The sequence below is a fragment of the Arachis hypogaea genome, chromosome 15 (assembly GCF_003086295.3).
Source record: "Arachis hypogaea cultivar Tifrunner chromosome 15, arahy.Tifrunner.gnm2.J5K5, whole genome shotgun sequence".
Classification (NCBI taxonomy): domain Eukaryota; kingdom Viridiplantae; phylum Streptophyta; class Magnoliopsida; order Fabales; family Fabaceae; genus Arachis; species Arachis hypogaea.
This window is the reverse complement of record NC_092050.1, coordinates 52680342-52700075: the sequence shown is the minus strand read 5'-3', so window position 1 is coordinate 52700075 and position 19734 is coordinate 52680342.

Sequence of the window (19734 nt, the reverse complement as noted above, 5' to 3'; positions counted from 1 at the left end):
TGATTGGTCTGGAGAATACAATACCTCTTGATCCCAATGCCCCTTTTTCCCTTTTAGTTCTAACTATTTACTTTCCAGCACTTTACTTTCTTGCACTTTACTTTTCTTGCCATTTACTTTCTTGAACTTTGTTTCTTTCCTTTACTTTCATGTCATTTACATTTTCTTGTTGCTCATCATCTAATTATGATAGTCTAACTAGAATAATCAATCAATTATTACTTGCTTAATCTGTTAATCTCTGTGGGATTCGACCTCACTCTTGTGAGTTATTACTTGATGACAATTCGGTATACTTGCCGAAAGGACTTTTTGTAGTGATACATTAATTCCGTGATCAAGTTTATGGCGCCGTTGCCGGGGATTAATTGTGATTAAGAAACTACCGGTTGGTTGATTACCTAGATTAGACATTTTTTTATTTTTGTTTCTATTACTTTTGCTCCTTTATTTTCTCTTGCCAAACAATTGTTTGTGTTAATGCCTCACTAAGGATTCCTTGGTGACAAAAAGAAATTCTCTGTTTCTTGGTGATTGTGTTATTGACACACAATAGTTTCTTTATTTCCTTAGTTTTCTTACAAATAAATTGAGATGAGATTGCATAAGATATGTTTGGTATTGCCCTGCAATAATTTGTTTCCAATTCTTCACTGGATACTTGCATCAATTCCAAGTAAAAGTGTCACAATAAGTTTGGTGTGCCACTCATTTTCTATGCAATATATCATGCACACCCTCTTGTTTTTACAATCACATTGCCTCTGTTTCTTTCTTGTGCCTTTATTATATCCTTAATTTTGCTTGCCTAACCACATGTATTACTCACATTTTATTGTTCTAAGACATTCATGAACCATCATAAACCCCATCACCACTGTTTTATTTGTTGCTTGAGGACAAGAAATCATTCTAAGTTTGGTATGGGAAGGGGAAGAATAGGAGGAAAATGACAACAATAATGAAGATGAACTACAAGGTGGTAAAGTTTTTTTCCTCTTATTTGTTTCTAGTACTTTAAATTGCGTGATTGTCTTCTATTTCCTTTGTATACATGTGTGTTGTGAATAAGCATAGCTTGATTGCTGAATTGTAAATGTGCTATGACATTATGACTACCATCTTGAGTTTTGTGAGTTCAAAGTAATTAAGCATCATGATCATAAACAAACAAGGTAATTAAAACAGAAGTTAGCATGAGCTTATAAGCATTGGGAAGCTAGCATGACTATTGTTGCTCAATTGCATTTGAATTTGTTTAATTGATGTTTTCATCTAGGAAATTTTATGAAATTTTTGAAATCATGAAAACCTTGAAGAAGCAAATGAAAATAAGGCAAGAAAAGAAAAGGGAAAGAATGAGAAAGTTAAAGCCTCTGAGTACTAATGACAATTCATTTGTCAAGTACTTGTGGTATTTATGTATTAAGCAAAAATCTTGAAAACAAAACACTTAGAGTCAAGGCTAGGTTCAAGTGCAAAAGCACTCTCTCAAAGCCCAAGGCTCTGAGGATCAATGATTAGAGAGTAAAGAAAAGAAATAAATGAGTTTAAAGAGTCCTCTAATTAAATGCTTGTGGTGCTTATGTATCAAGTGGTAATACTTGAAAACAAAGCATTTAGAGTCATAGCTTTCAACAAATGGTGCAAAGCACCTAAGAAGCAAAGCTAAGAAAAGAATGAAAAACTTGTTTCAAGGAAGGAACATAAAGAAAAAGATTTCATAAAATGAGCTAGATAGAAGCATCAATCATTTGAATGTCTTTTGTGATTGTAGCATGCATATGAAACTAACCAAATATGAACATAAAAATTGCTACTCTTCTCACCTTGGTTTGTCCAAATCTATTGCATGATTCTTTGTTTGTGTGAGGACAAGAAAAGTTTAAGTTTGGTGTTGTGATGACTGCGCATCATGTTATGTTTTTCTATGCTTTTTCATATCAAAATTAGTTTATAATGCTTAATTATTGAGTGCTTTTGTGCTTAAGATATATATTTCTTTGATTTCTTTGAATTGTTTAACTTTATAGAAAATGGTGGAAAAAGAAGCAAAGAGCACAAAATAAGAAAAAGAAGTTGGCATGCTACCTGGTGCTCTGGTCGTGGCACGCCAAGCTTGTGAAGCCAACTCTCATCAATGGGCATGCCACTTGGTACTTTGGGCATGGCACGCCAAGCTTGTGAAGTCAAGATCTCATAGAGGGCGTGCCACTTGGTGTTTTGGGCGTGGCACACCAGGCTTTGGTTCTAGAGAAGTGATTTTGTTCAGCACTGTGGGCGTGGCAGGCCAAGCATTGGCGTGGCACATCAGGACATATGCTAGCCTGACTGCCTCCCATTCAAATGAAGATATCTTGAGCTACACAACTTCAAATGAGATGATTTTAATGCCATTAGAAATTAGACATCCAGAGCTTTCCAACCATATATAAAACTCTATGATGCACTGATGCGGGTGGAAACTGTCTCTCAACAAATTTCCTTCGGCAAGTGTACCGAATTTGTCATCAAGTAAAAACTCACAATAGAGTGAGATCGAATCCCACAGAGATTAACGGATTAAGCAATCAATGGTTAATTGATTATCCTAGTTAGACGAATCATAATGGAGTGATAAGTAACAAGAAAATGTAAATTGACAGAAAAGTAAAGAAAGCAATAAAGTGCAGAAAAGTAAAATGACAAGAAAAGTAAATGTAAGAACTAAAAATAAAATGAACATTGGGATCAAGAGATATTGCAATCCTCCGGATCAAGTTCATTCTCATCTCTTCCTCAATCAATGCACTCATTGATCTCCTTGGCAATCTTAAGTGATTGAATTACAATTTCTTGTAATTCAATCTCTCAAATCTTGATCAATAGCCAATTCCTTGGTCAATTGCTCATGAGAAGAGATGAAGTATGGTCACTGATTCTACCACATGCATTTCCCAAATCAAGCATTGAGAGGATTATAGTCACATATCCATCCAAACCCAATTTGGTCCAGCATGAGAAAGCATTTCTAGCTTGATCTCTTCATTCTTCTTCCAAGGGTCAGATGAGATCCAAGTATGAATAGTTTCTTTTCTAAGATAACTACCCAATTGGATGAAGATCGAAAGCTCTCTAGTAAAATCAAGAGGAAAGAAAGAAGAAGAAGAATCAGAACTACACTTAATCCATTGAATCACAATAGAGCTCTCTAACCCAATGTAAAGAGTTAGTTGATCATTGCTCTACCAAAATAGAAAAGAAAAAAATGCAAAAAAGTAAAGATGAAGATTGAAACTGAAATTGAAAATTCAACATTCATAAATGAAAATTACAACTAAAAGAAAGAGAAGGAAAAGTGTGTGAGGGGAGGGAGTCCGAAGACCCCTCTTCAATCCCCCCATTCCAGGATTTCCAGAATCCCCCTTTTCAAGCTTGCTTTCAATGTAAAGACTAAGGCCTTTATATAGGCTCTCCTAAATTACAAAAATGAAATTAAAAACAAATTACAATAAAATGAAAATTCCTATTCTAGATGCTTCTTGTGGCCTTGATTGGTTGACACTTGTGGGCTTGCTTGCTTGAGCTTTAAAGTGGACTTGAGAGAGAAGTGAGTCAAGTTGAGCTCCAGGTGCTATAAAGTTAGCCACACTAACACTACAAGTGTGGCGTTAGTGCTAAAGTTATTGTGGCTAACGTTGCACTTGCTGCCCAGTTAGTGTTTTTGGGGTTTAAAAGATGCCTCTTGTTTGTGCTTCAATTTTATGTCCACTATAGAGTATTATATATCATTGGAAAGCTCTGAATGTCATCTTTCTAACGCAACTGGAATCATCTCAATTGGACCTCTGTAGCTCAAGTTATGCTCCTTTGAAGTGGACATGGTCGCTGGCATAGTTGCTAGCGTTAATGAAAAACTTGAGTGCCAATAACGCTAGCGATCATGGCTTCATTATTGCCAGTTTCTGAAGCACAAACTTAGTATCCACCCCATACTATTATATATTGTTGGAAAGCTCTGGATGTCTACTTTCCAATGCCTTTGGAAGCGCATCATTTGGAGCTCTACAACTCGAGTTACACTTCTTGGAAGGTGAAGAGGTCAGCTGGCCTTACTACATGTTGATACCATGTTCATCTTTGCACTTTCGGGGCAGGTTTTCTCCCTCAAATTTAGTGTCAACTATATAGTGCCATATATTCTTGGAAAGCTCTAGAATCCTACTTTCCAATGCCACTGGAATCACCTCATGTGGAGCTTTGTGGCTCAAGTTATGCGTGTTTGAAGAAGGCATGGTCAGGCTGCCAGGTGCCACGTTAACTTCCACGTTAACTAAGTTAACGTGGGAGTTAACGTGGCTCATAGTGGCTTGTGTGGCTCGTTCCAATGTTAGTGACAATGTTGGGTGTCACTAACGTTGGCGATCACCTCCCTTCTTCACGTTAGCTTCCACGTTAACTAGGTTAACGTGGGAGTTAACGTGGCTTATTGGGGCTTGTGTGGGTTCCTTCCAACGTTAGTGACAATGTTTGGTGTCACTAACGTTGTCGACCACCTTGTTTCTTCATGTTAGCTTCCACGTTAACTAGGTTAACGTGGGAGTTAACGTGGCTTAATGTGCCTTTGCCAAAGTTAGTGACAATGTTGAGTGTCACTAACGTTGGCTTCCCCCCTTTCTTCTTAACGTTAGAGGCCACGTTAACTAAGTTAACGTGGACTCTAACGTGGCCACTCATGATCTTGGTCCAACGTTAGTGATAATGTTAAGTGTCACTAACATTGGCTCCATCTCCTTTCTTCAAAGTTAATGCCACTAACTTTTCTCACTAACGTTGTGGCTTTCCTTCCTTCCACGTTAGTGCCCACGTTAGTGTAACTAACGTAGCTACTAACGTGGCTCTTTTCTTCTTTTTTTGGCCTGAAATCAATCAAACAAAGTGTATCAAAGTCTTGCTCTTAATCATGGGATCATGCATCATCCAATTTATCATATAATTCATGCAAAATTCTCATGAAATCATGTAAAGTGCACAATGTATGCTTGAATCAAGATGTAAGTGAATATCTACCCAAAACTAGCTTATTTCCTAAGAAAATGCATGAAACTACCTTAAAAACAGTAAAGAAAAGGTCAGTGAAACTGGCCAAAATGCCCCGGCATCATGCACACTAGAATTGAGGAAGATATTGATCCCGAAAACAAAAGGAGCATAACATGTCCCTGCAGAGTTACCAGCCTGACCTTTTCATATTCAAAGGAACATAACTTGAGTTGTAAAAGTTCAAATGATGTGATTTTAGTGACGTTGGAAAGCTGACATCCAGAACTTTCCAAGGATAAAATACACTTTATAGTGGACGTTAAATATTGAGGTGAAAACAGACCATTATTTCAGCATTGCAAACCTGGGCGTGGCATGCCAGCTCGAGGGCGTGGCACGCCAATTCCTTTCCCAAAATGGGCGTGGCACGGTAGTTTTGGGCATGGCAGGCCAGTTCTAATGACCAGAGAGGAAGATTTAGTGTATCATTGAAGGCATGGCATGCCAATAGTTGGCGTGGCACGCCAGGGTATTTGACAGAGTGACCTCTTCACCTTCAATTGGGCATAACTTGAGCTACAAAGGTCCAAATGAGTTGATTCCAGCGGCATTAGAAAGCTGACATCAAGGGAATTCCAACAATGGATGATAATTTATAGTGGACATTCATTTTGAGGCCTAAACAAATCAATCTTTTCAGCATTGCAAATGGGTCATACTACAAAGATCAAATTCTAGTGGGCGTGGCACTTGAAACCACACGCCAACTCTCCCTGCAGCCCTCAACCTTCAACCAAGCCCTCTTCAACTCTCATTCAAGCCACTAGTATCAATCAATCAAGGTCACAAGAAACATCTAGAGTAGTTTATTTTTATTTCATTGTAATTTGCTTTCAATTTCATTTAAGTTTGTAATTTAGGAGAGCCTATATAAAGGCCTTAGTTTCATAGAATAAGGGAATCAATTTGGGGATTTTTTTGGCCACAATTGGGGGAGGGGGTCTTCGGACCCCTCCCTTCCCACACTTCTCTTCTCTTCCATGTTCTTCTATATAACTTTGTAAATATTTTAATTACTAACACCTTCCATTTGGAAAGAGAGCTCTATTGCAATTTAATGGATTAATTTATTTTTCTTCTTCTTATTATCTTCATCTCTCTTTGATTTGCTAGAAGGAATTTTGTTCTTCAAGTTTAGCATTCAATCATCTTAGAAAAGAGGTTGAATGCAAATTGGGTTTGATGGAAACCTTGGAAGAGGAAACATGAAACCATGTTTGAAATCCCTTCTCACACTTGAGTAGATTTGGATTTTGAGTTGGATATCGTGACATTTAATCTACCCATTTTTTGGATCTATGAGAATGTGTGGTATAATCAGAGACCAAGCTATATCTCTCTTCATGAACAACTAGACCAAGGAATTGGCTATTGATCAAGAATTGAGAGATTGAATCACCAAGAAATTGGGGTTCAATCACTCATAATTGCCAATAGGTCAATGAGTTGCATGATTGAAGATGAGATGAGAATATGATTGGTCCAAAGAATTCAATACCTCTTGATCCTAATGCCTCTTTTTCCTTCTTAGTTCTAACTATTTACTTTCTTGCACTTTACTTTCTTGCACTTTACTTTTCTTGCCATTTACTTTCTTGCACTTTATTGCTTTCCTTTACTTTCATGTCATTTACATTTCTTGTTGATTATCTCTCCTTAATTCTTGTCTAACTAGGCTAATTAATCAACTATTGCTTGCTTAATTCATTAATCTCTGTGAGATTTGACCTCACTCTTGTGAGTTATTACTTGACGATAATTTGGTATACTTGCCGAAAGGAATTTTTGTAGTGATACATTAATTCCGTGATCACTTAACAAACAAGCATCTTTACTATCATTGCATGAATTATTGGTTTGTGTTTCTAATTGATGTCTGAATTCTATTTTTCTTGCATTCCAAGAATTTATCTCTTTGGCTCACTTCATGAATGTACGTCAACACCCTTCTGTTTCCTGTCTTTTGTCTGTTTGGCTATATCGTACTTGCTTTTTATACCTCTACTTTCCTTAATATTCTGTATCCTATAATTTTGGCTTTCAGGATGTCTGATAGAGGCAAGGGAAAAGCCAAGGCCACTTTCAGAAAAAGGAAGAGATCTCAGTCATCTACTGAACCAGTGACTTCCGGTTATTCTGAGATGCATCTCTCTAATAAGGAGAAGGCAGATCAACTCCTGCCTCCTATCGACTCAGAGAAGTTTGCCAAACTGTACTGTGAGCTCTGATTTTTGCGCTTTCAGGGACGGAAGCTCATCTTGGAGAAGAAGCTAGTCATTCACTCCGATCTGAGGTGGTTTACTATACCCCAGATTGAGGAGAGGGGTTGTGCCTTTCTTGACAGAGAGCTAGCAAGAGTGAATGAGTCTTGGGTCTGTGAGTTCTACTGTAATTTCTTCAGAGCAACCCGTGACGCGGTTCACCTTAGAGACAGACAGATCATGGTTGCAGAGGTGAATATTAAGGAGATCCTCCACTGTCGGTCCAAAATCAGTGAAAAGGATGCTTTTCAAAGAGTTGAGGAGGAGTTGCATAGTATGATATTTGATTATGATGCACTACGTAGTGTGGTTGCCCAGCCGGATGCCCCTTGGGGGATGGATGCCTCTAAAGTGAAACCCAATGGGATGAGGTTTGATTATTTGATGAAGGAGGCTAAGGTATGGCAACAGATACTTGCCCATTACGTCATGCCTAGAACTCACTCCACGGAGATTCTGGTTGATATGCTTGTCTTGATTGGGTGCGTCATTAAGGGGAAGGAGCTATACCTTCCTTGACTTATCATGAAATTCATGTGGCAGGCCCATATCAGGGACAACCTTCCTTTTCCGAGTTTGGTCACGTAGCTTTCTCACCAGGCTGGAGTACCCTGGCTACCAGATGATGAGTCACCACCAGCAGTCCACGGTAAGAAGAAAGTTATTCCGTGCAGACTTGGGTGGGTGACCAACCAGTAGCCCAGCGTAGAGACTGAGCTGTCAAAGCAGCAGCATCTGGGCCAGCCTCTTCTTCAGCAGCAGCAGGACCCTCTATAGCACCACATGTATCCACCAGGCCAGCACCACCATCATCAGCACCCCAGCCAACCTACTGACTTGTGCAGTGCCTCTTAGAGCGCATGGATCAGAGTGAATGTCGCAACAAGTGACGTTATGAGCGCTTGAGCCAGATGATCGCAGCATTGGGTGTCGACATGCCCTCCGAGCCCGATACTCCCTCCGACCAGTCTGAGGCAGAGGAGGAGGCTCAGCAGGCAGAGGCCCATACACAGACTCGGACTTAGACTTCTGTGGAAGCACAGCCACAGCCGGAGCCACAGCCTTAGCCAGCTACGGACGTTGACCCTTTTACCCAGCCTGAGTTGTAGCATCGAGGACGATGCTTTCTTTTTAAGTGTTGGGAGGTCACCGTCGTCGGTAGATTTCATTTTGGTGACCATTTTAGACTCCTGTTTTAGTTTGCTTAATTTTGTTTTATTTTCAGTACTTGCACATTTTTACTTTATTGCACTTTTGGGATTCTTGTACGTATTAGTTATTTTGGATACTTTTTTTTTAGTTATCGCATTTTGCACTTTGGCTTGTATATATCTTAGATTTTTAGTTTGATTTGCACTTTTAGTTTGATAGTGTATATATATAGTTATTTTAGTTTATTAGTTGTAATTTGGAAAAATGTGAATTATTGAGCTTAGTTTACCCTTTTGCAAATGAGAATTTGGTTTGGTTAAAAAAAGGAGTTAAACTAAGGTATTTTAACCTTTCCCAATCACAACATTTCATTTAGGGCATATACATAATAAGCTTAGTCAAATTAATGAAATTTTTCAAGAAATTTATCTATAGGGCACCCCAATTGAATTGAAAAAAAAAATTAGAACTTGCTTGAATTATATATATATTGTGGAACATGATTTTTGAGATAAGAACACACAACCTTGTGAGATTTGAGCCTAATTGTGTGGTTACATCATATAACCACTATCTTTCTTCTTATGTGTATTATTTTCTTTCTATGATTGTAATCTTTGATTTGTTTGATTCTTTATGTCCATTATTTTGTGTATGAATGTACTTATGTGATTGAGGCCATTGTTTCAATTATCTCACTTACCTAAATAGCCAACCTTTTATTTTTCATTGTTAGCCAATTTTGAGCCTATGCTAAACCCATTTGTTCTTAATTTTAGCACATTACAAGCCTTAAAGCAAAAAATAATAAATGTCCCTTGTTTGGATCTTTGATTAGCTTAGGCTAGTGAGAGTATTTATCATTTAATTGTGGGAGAGTTGGAAACATTGGATAGTGATAAAAGTGTATTTTGTAGTTTTGTTGAAAATTTTGGGAATTTGGTACATACTCACTTATCAATTATGTTTAAACCATATGCATTGATGCTTTTGTATATATTTTAGTTTGAAAAAAAATGAATGAGAAAAAAAAGTAGATAGAAAAGAAAAAGAAAGAAAAAGAAAAGTAATAAAATGGGGACAAAATACCCCAAACTAAAGTTCAATAAAAATCAATGCATATGTGTGGTGATCAAAATTGGGAATGCATAAGTGTATGAAAAAAGTGGAGAATTATGGTTAGTTAGGTTTGTTTAGAATTTTATAGGTTGTTATATAGTTTAGGTGGGAAGTTTAAGTTAATCAAAGATTCAAATTTCAGTCCACTTATCCATATGCATCCTACCTTGACCCTAGCCCCATTACAACCCATGAATAAGTCCTCATGATATTTGTATGCATGCATGAAATAATAGTTGATTGTTAGATGAAAAACAAATCTTGGAAAGCATTATTAGGGGAGAATTGAGTGAATCAACCCTATACACTTAAGTGACAAGAGCGGATACACATCCGGTGAGGGTTCGATTGCTCAATTACATGTTTTCACCCATGATCATCTCTTTTCTTGCAAGTTTGTAAATTCTTTTCAATAACTCAAATCAATTGTGCGTTTGACTTGGTTGCTATTTCCTTAGCCCTCATGTTCATCATGTTTTCTTGGAAATTGATTTACTTTGACTAAGTAGATGCATTCATTTAGATAGATTGCATGTAGATAGGTTGCATATAGATAGTTTGCATTGAATGAAATAGCATGCAAAGTAGATAGGTTGTATATAGATACTTTGACTAAGTAGATAATTTGGGATATTTTATCAACTTATCTCACATTTATTCAATGAAATAGCATGGTTTTGTAATTCTCCCTAATTTTGTGCTTAAGTGTGAAAACATGCTTTTTAGGCCTTAATATAGCTAAATTTAATTCACTTTAATTCCATTTGATGCCTTGATATATTTGTTGAGTGATTTCAGGTTCATAAGACAAGTATTAGATGGAATAGGTTAAGAGAAAAGCATGCAAAGTAGAGAATTTATTAAGAAACAAGGATTTGGAGCATTTAGAGCGACACACATGGGTGAAGAGGTGCATCGTCCAGGCGGCGTACGCATGACATGATGCGTATGCGTGAGAAGAAAATGCTGGTACGCATCATAGCAAGCACGCGACCTCATTAAAGTGAAAATGGTGGGGGTGATTTCTGAGCTTCCTATGCCCATATCCAACTGATTCCAGAGGCTATTTCATGCAGAATTCAAGATGGGTCAAAGGGGGGAGCAATTAGTTAGTGTAGGAAGCATGCCTTAGTTAGTTTCTAGAGAGAGGAGCTCCCTCTTATCTCTAGAATTAGGTTAGGAGTAGGTTAATTTCTCTTAGATCTAGGTTTAATTTCTTGTTTTCATCTTGTTTCTTTTACATTTTCATGCTCTAGTAGTTTAATTCCCTAGTTTCTTCTTGTTAATTTCCCTTTTATGCCTCCTCTTTTATGATTATGAACTCTCTTTATTGTATTTGGATTTTGATGACTTGCATCATCTACCCTTTTTTCTTGTATAAAAAGGACCATAAAATTAGAGAGAAGCTCCCTCTTCTCTCTAGAATTAGGGTTCCTAGGGTTAATTGTGTCATAGATCCATGTTTAATTCTTTGCTTTCATCTTGTTTCTTCTACAATTTTATGCTCTAGTAATATAACTCTCTTGCTCTCTCTTGTTAATTTTCCTTTTTGTTCTCTTTTGTGATGATGAACTCTTGATGGATTTGGATATCTTTTATGAAATATATGTTTGATGTTCTTTTAATTGTTGATTTGAGTTGTGAATTTACTTTTCTTGCAATTGGTAGTTGGTAGATTTATTATTCTTGCACTTTTACTATGCTTTCCATTTGTACCCACCGAGTGTTTGACAAAATTCTTGGTTGGGCTTTAGAGAAGACTTTGAGTATTCTTGGCTTGGAAAGAGTAAATAGGCAATCTTGAGTCATGAAAACCCAACCTATATTGGTGATCTAGAGTTGTTAGTTAATATCATTTCCATTGACTCTAATCTCTTGCTAATCCAATTAGTGAGTTGATTAGGACATTTGGATTGAGATTAGCTAGTCTTGTTAGACTTTCTCTCATGGAAGATAACCTATATCTTCTTCCATTATTGGGGATGACGTAATAAGATAAATTCTTGTTAATTATTGTTATTAGTGACTATGATGGAAGGCCTATGATCTCAATTCCTGCCATGAATGTATCTCTTTATTAATTGCTTTTCTTTATTTTGCTTTCTTTAATTGCTTGCTTGATTTAATTTTCTTGCCATTTATTTTCCGCCCCTTATAAATCAAACCCCCTTGTTCCTTCATAGCCAATAAGCATACACTTCATTGCAATTCCTTGTGAGACAACCCGGAGTCTAAATACTTTGGTTAATTCTTATTTGGGGTTTGTTCTTTGTGACAACAAAAATTTTTGATGTGAGAATTGTTTGTTGGTTTGGAGCTATGCATACAACGAAGTAATTCTTTTCTATAAGAAGGAAATCTAGACCATCGAGCAAGTCTCATTATCAGAACTATACCACTATAGAGAAGGAACTACTTGCCATTGTCTTTGCTTTTGACAAATTTAGATCATATATTATTTTCTCTAAAGTAATTGTATTCACTGATCATGCAGCACTCAAATACGTGCTCACCAAACAAGAGTCCAAACCCAGACTAATAAGATGGATCCTGCTGCTCCAAGAGTTTGACATTGAAATTAAAGATAGGAGTGGAGCAGAGAACAACGTGGTTGACCACCTCTCAAGAATCCCACAAGAAAAAGATGGGGCACACCAAGTTGCAGTGAATGAAAATTTTTCTGATGAGTAGTTGATGATGATTCAAGAGGCCCCTTGGTTTGGTGACATAGCCAACTTCAAGGCTATTGGGGAACTACCAACTAACATCAACAAGCATATGAGGAAAAAGCTAGTTAAAGATGTTAAACACTACATCTAGGATGAGCCTTATTTGTTCAAAAAGTGTGCCGATGGAATCTTGAGAAGGTGTATTTCCCATGAGGAAGGGCAAGAAGTGCTTTGGCAATATCATGGATCTGCATATGGAGGCCATTTTAGTGGGGAAAGAACTGCAGCCAAGGTGCTACAATGTGGGTTGTATTGGCCATCCATTTTCAAAGATGCAAAGGACTTGGTGACAAGATGTGATGAATGCCAAAGGGCTGGCAATCTACCCAAGAGAAATGAGATGCCATAGAGGTTCATAATGGAGCTAGAATTGTTTGATGTGTGGGGAATTGATTTTATGGGACCTTTCCCATCCTCATACTCAAATAGTTATATATTGGTGGCTGTAGATTATGTATCAAAATGGGTAGAAGCCATTGCCACTCCAACAAATGACAATAAAGTTGTAATGAGCTTTTTGAGGAAGAATATCTTCAGCAGATTTGGAGTGCCTAGAGCCCTCATCAGTGATGGAGGGACACACTTTTGCAATAGGCAACTTGAAGCACTCCTCTCTATGTATGGAGTTAAGCACAAGGTGGCAACTCTATACCACCCACAGACCAACAGGCAAGCAGAGATTTCAAACAGAGAGCTTAAAAGAATTCTTGAAAAAACTGTTGGAAGCTCAAGAAAGGATTGGTCTAAGAAGCTGGATGATGCATTATGGGCCTACGGGACAGCCTTCAAAACACCTATTGGGATGTCTCTATACTAATTGGTGTTTGGTAAGGCTTGTCACTTACCAGTTGAGCTTGAATATAGGGCATTATGGGCTCTAAAAATGTTGAACTTTGATGAGCATGATGCTGGAGAAAGGAGGCTTATGCAACTAAATCAACTGAAGGAGTTTAGGAATAAAGCATATGAGAGTGTACTTGCACTTTGGAACTCAAAACATGCAGGAAGCAAAGTGGGATAAGGATTGGCGCCTCTTCCCACGCTAGGCGCCACTCCCCAAGTGGGAAAACATTGAATTACCTTACTTTCCACCATTCGAACCCCACTTTACATCCCTATAAAAACCCCTACTCTTCCCACCTCTCCTCACACTTCAAACCCCTACTCACAGACGAAAAGACTCCACAAATCCTTCCTTCTTTTTATCTATTTTTTCCCCTTACTTTTCTTTCACTACTTCCTTCCCTTCTCTTGATCGAGACAATCAAGCTCTAAGTTTGGTGTTGGAGCAAAAATTTATTTTGCTTGCTCTCTCTTGCAACCTTCCCTAATCTTCTTCAAACCTTTAAACACACTCCCTCAACCTAATGGCACCACCAAAAACCTCAGCATCAAAGAAAAAAAAGACTAAGGAGCCAATCTCTGGATTTTCAAGTTTAGGTTTCAATGAGTACAAGTTCTTATCCTCATTCAACCAAAACCAGTTTTATGGTTGGGTGAGTGAGAGGGGGATCATCCCAGAGGTCAGTTTCCAGCTGGGGAGAAATGAGCACCCTGAGATTAACAGGGAGATAAATAATAGAGGCTGGGCACTCTTGTGCAACCCACCAAGGAAGGTGGTGGAAAGCTTGGTGAGAGAGTTCTATATTAATGCTATGCCTCAGCCAGGACAACCCTATGGCTATCTCAGCTATGTTAGGGGAAGTCCATTGATTACAGCCTCACTAACATAGAGAGGACGCTGATGGTGAAGTAGACAACCTCCACCCGGAGCTATGTGGAGAGAACGAAGCAACAAGACCCAGGATTTGATGAGATCCAAAATGAGATATGTGTGTTGAATGTACAATGGATAAATGACAAGGATGGGAGGCCCAACCAGCTGAGAAGAAGAGATTTGAGCCCCCAAGCTAGAGGGTGGCTAAATTTTGTGAGGAGGTCCCTAATCCCACATCCAACACTTCAGAGGTGACCAAAGAGAGAGCTGTACTCATATACAACATCATGAGAGGTGAAAATGTTAATGTTGGGGAATTGATTTCTAACAACATCAACAAAATTCTGAAAAGCACCAAGGATAGCTCAAGATTGGCATTCCCCAGCATCATCCAGAGGCTGTGTGATGAAGCAGGGGTGGAGAAAATTATTAATGAAGTGCTAGTGGAGCAAGAAAAGCCCATAACTGCCAAGAAGATGGCCAAAGTGGTGGCTGTCAACCCACTTCAGAGGGCCAGAGAGCATAGAGCTCATGCCCATGAGCCCCATGCGTAACAACAATAAGAAGAAGAAGAGGCAGAGGAGTAACCACATTTTTTAGCACTACAACCACCACCATATCAGCAATACCAATAATTTCCAGAGGGATTCAATTGGGAACAATTCCAAGGAGATGTACACCAAATGAAGGAAGACCTACACCATCTGAGGGAGGATGTCAACCAATTTAAGGATAATTAACAACAACAATAGAATCAAGTGAATCAGAGCATACAACAACTCCAAGGGAGTTGGGAGCACATGAGGAAGGAGCAGTAAGAACAGTTCGACTGGGGGGAGGTGCGAAGTGCACTCGACAAAATAGTAGAACAGGGCAAATGGCAACAGAGGAACCTTGCTGAGTTCAGACATCTTTATGATGCCAGAACCATTTCAAGGAGGCAATATGATATCAACACATAAGCAAAATGAATAACTTGTGTAATGCTGTGGCCACTCTAAACCCAGGATACCCAACATTCATGCAAGTAATGGACGAGTTAAGTGCAAGACAAGAAGGAATTCTGGCCAAGCACAAGGAGGATGAGAGGAACTACATGAGAAGGTTGGGATTTTGGAAGCCCAAAGATGCTAAGGCACAAGAGGGATCTTCCAAAAAGGATGAAGATGACTCCTTCCCTTCCAAAAAGAAAGACAAAGGCAAATGACCAATGAACTGAAGTTGAAGCTGCTCAAGGTTGTTAAGTCCCATGGTTGACACTCTCTAATTTCTAAATCATGTTTTAGTTTTTCTCTATGCTTTAAATTCTGTCTCTGAATAATTGCGACATTAGGATAGTTTATTTTCAATGCCTAGTTTTCTTATTATAGCCTGAAGTCTTTTGTGAGTCCTTTTTAATTTCAAGAAAGAAAATGCAATGTTATTTCAAGTTTTTACAATATCAATAAAATCATAGTTTGTTTCCATAAGAGTTGTTGTGAGTTGTTATAAGAACAAGAGTAAAAGAGACTAAGACAAAGAGAGATCATTCAAAAACTAAGAGACAAGGAACCAGGTGTAGAACCTTGAATGAATTAAAAAGAAAGTGAGCCATGAAAGGCAACTAGTCTTAGAAGGTTTGACAAGTAAAGGTTAAGGGATGTTCCTTGAATATCTATAGAACCAAGAAGTAGTAAGCAATAAAAACCCAAGGCTCTGAGCATCAACTACTAGGATGGAAAGAAACATTAAAAAGCTCAAAAGAGTTAGAGAACCTAGTAGATGCTTGTGGTGAAGATGTGTCAAGAAGAGACCAGGGCAAGTAAATTCTTGGCGGTGTTTCAACACCTAGTACTCTAAAGCCAACTGGTGTGGGAGTGCTAATTGAAAGCCTAACTAAAGGGTTGTCTTGAGACAAAACACTTAGAGACGTGTCAATAAATAGAAAAGAAAGAACAACCCAAAAAAAAAAAGAACATGAAACAACCCTTGCTACTTCAAGGTGACAATCAATAAAAAGGACCCCTAAAGCTTATACTTGAAAGAACCCTCAAGGATCTAGGAATCTTTGTGACATTGAAACCAAATTATTCATGTATATGTTAAGCACCTAGTCCTACTCTTAGTCATGTTTGCATCTAATCAAGGTCAAAGTCTCAAATCATAAAAGGGCCACTCACACTAATTTGCTTGGGACAAGCAAAGCTTAACTTTGGTGTTGTGATGACTTGCATCATCTACCCTTTTTTCTTGTATAAAAAGGACCATAAAAGAGAATAATCTCATTAGATTATTGCAATTCATGCATTATTTGATGAACATTATAAGTACATTTCTTTGAAATGAGTTTGTGCTGAATTTCAGGTGAAAAAGACATCAAAAAGGGGAAGAAAACAACAAAACAAGCTGGGCGTGTGAAACTGGCGTGCCACTTGGAGCAAACGCCACAAAATTTCATTGGCTTGGTACGTCAGAAGCTGGGCGTGGCACGCCAATACTAAATTCCAGAGAGGATCCTCCAAGCATTTACATGGGCGTGGCACGCCAGAAGCTGGGCGTGGCACGCCAGTACAACTTTCCAAAGAGCAACAATGAAGGCCACCAAAGGGGCGTGGCACGCCAGGCTGGGCGTGGCACGCCTAACCCACCACTTGAGCCATGGGCGTGCCACTTGGTATCAAAGGTGTGGCACGCCAGCTTTAAAATCACTTGGGCGTTGATGCCAGGGCATCTTGGCCAGTTTCATTGACATTTTCTTTACTGTTTTTAGGGTAGTTTCATGCATTTCTTTAGGAAATAAGCTAGTTTTGGGTAGATATTTACCTACACCTTGATTCAAGCATACATTGTGCATTTTACATTATTTCATGAGGATTTTGCATGAATTTAGTGACAAATTGTATGCTGCATTACCCATGACTTGGACTAGAACTTTGATGCACTCTGTTGCTTGATTTCAGGACCAAAGGAAGCAAGGAAGGGAGGAAACTTGCAAGGTTAATGAGAAAAGTGATTGCCAATGACACTCTCAAAGCCATCATTGCCCACATTAAGAGTCACGTTAACTAAGTTAACGTGAACTCTAACGTGGAAAGGGGAAGTTGAGCCAACGTTAGTGACACTTAACATTGTCACTAACGTTGGCAAACACTCATGAGTGGCCACGTTAGAGCCCACGTTAACCTAGTTAACGTGGCCTCTAACGTTAAAGGGGGAAGAGAAGCCAACGTTAGTGACATTCAATATTGTCACTAACGTTGGCCTAAGGATGCAACACACCACGTTAACTCCCACGTTAACTTGGTTAACGTGGAAGCTAACGTAAGAAGTGAGAGTTGTCGACAACGTTAGTGACACTCAACATTGTCACTAACGTTGGAAGCAACCACACAACCCCCCAAGGAGCTACGTTAACTTCCACGTTAACTTAGTTAACGTGGAAGCTAATGATGAGGAATGAATGATGAGCCAACGTTAGTGACACTCAACATTTTCACTAACGTTGGGATGGCTAAGAATGGCGATGTTAGAAGCCACGTTAACCTAGTTAACGTGGACTTTAACGTGAGATCTAGGGGCACATTAGAACGTTAGTGACAATGTTGAATGTCACTAACGTTCTCGAAGGTTGGCAAGGCCACGTTAGAAGCCACGTTAACCTAGTTAACATGGGCTTTAACGTGAAGCAAAAAGGGGCACACTAGAACGTTAGTGACAATGTTGAGTGTCACTAACGTTCTCGAAGGTTGGCAAGGCCACGTTAGAAGCCACGTTAACCTAGTTAACGTGGGATCTAACGTGAGGCAAAGGGGTACATTGGAACGTTAGTGAAAATGTTAAGTGTCACTAACATTCCCGAACTTATACTTTCACTAAATGATTAACACCCCTTACGCCCTGAGCTAAAGTCTCTGCCCACTTAACACTTTCTCTCTGCAAGTAAAGCCAAGCCCAAATGAAGAAAAGAACTGCTTCAAACTCAAGATCCAAAGGCCCAAGACTTGAAGAGCAAACTAGAAGCGGAGAAGAGTAGTATATATAGGAGTAGCTTTGAATTGTAAAAGGAGTTTTGGGAGGAGGCTGGAAGAGGAGAACTACTCTTTGTATTTTACTTTCTCTGCATTTTCTAGTTTTATGATGTATTCTCCATCTTTGTTTTCATTTTCTAGAGCTATGAACAACTAAACCCCTTTCATTGGGTTAGGGAGCTCTGTTGTAATTTGATGGATCAATACTAATTTTCATTATTCTTCTTCTATCTTTTCTCTTGATTTTACTTGAAAGCTTTCGATCTTCATCCAATTGAGTAGTTATCTTGGAAGAGAAGCTATTCAAACTTGGATCTCTTTTGAACCTTGAAAGAGGAATGAAGAGATCAAGCTAGAAATGCTTTCTCATGCTGGACCAAATTGGGTTTGGATGGGTATGTAACTATAACCCTCTCAATACTTGATTTGGGAAATGCATGTGGCATAATCAGTGACCATACTTTATCTCTTCTCATGAGCAATTGACCAAGGAATTGGCTATTGATCAAGATTTGAGAGATTGAATTGCAAGAAATTGTAATTCAATCACTTAAGATTCCCAAGGAGATCAATGAGTGCATTGATTGAGGAAGAGATGAAAATGAACTTGATCCGGAGAATTGCAACATCTCCTAAGCCCAATGAACTCCCCATCTCTGATCTTACCCATTCTCTTTAATTTCTGCCATTTACTTTTATGAGCAAATTCCCCATTCCCATTTACAATTCTGCAATTTATTTTCAGTCATTTACTTCCACTCCTTTAATCCTAGTATTTACTTTTTTGTTATTTACATTCCCGCCATTTTATTTTCTGCAACTCTCAACCAAAATTCCGGATTCGCTCAACTAGAACATTCTTCTAATTAAAGTTGCTTGATCAATCAATCCCTGTGGGATTCGACCTCACTCTATTGTGAGTTTTTACTTGACGACAAATTCGGTACACTTGCCGAAGGGAGATTTGTTGTGAGACATGTTTTCTGTGCATCAAGTTTATGGCGCCGTTACCGGAGATTGATTGTGTATCAACAATGATTAAATTGGAAGATCACTAGATTGAGCATTTTTATTTTGTGAATTTCATTTTCTGTTTGAGTGATTTACTTTTTGTTTTAGTTAAACTTCTTCCCTTCCCCGTCTACTCTTTTGTTCTTCTTTGTTATTTTTAATTCTGTTTGCTGACCCACTAACTGTTTGATATATTGCATCACCCACAACTAACAGTAATTCTGACACAAATACTTTCTGCACCTATCTTTTCTTGCTTGTACTTGATGGTTGTATGACAGGGAGAAGAAGCGGGGCTTCAACTTCCTTCGATTCTGAACCTGAGAGGACCTTCCTTAGATTAAGGAGGGAGGCAAGAGGAAAGAAAGTGGTTGGTGCTGAGGAAGAAGAGGAATTCTTTGAAACAAACATGGAAGACAACATGGAAAACCATCATGAAGAAGAAGATCACAACCATGTGGGAGGAGGTAGAGCAAATCATGCTGGGGAGGATAGAAGAGTTTTGGGTTCTTACATCAATCCAAACCCAGCCAATTGTGGAAGTAGCATCCTAAAGCCAACAATCCATGCCAACAACTTTGAACTTAAACCACAGCTCATCACCCTTGTTCAGAACAACTGTTCGTTTGGAGGAAGTGTTCAAGAAGACCCCAATC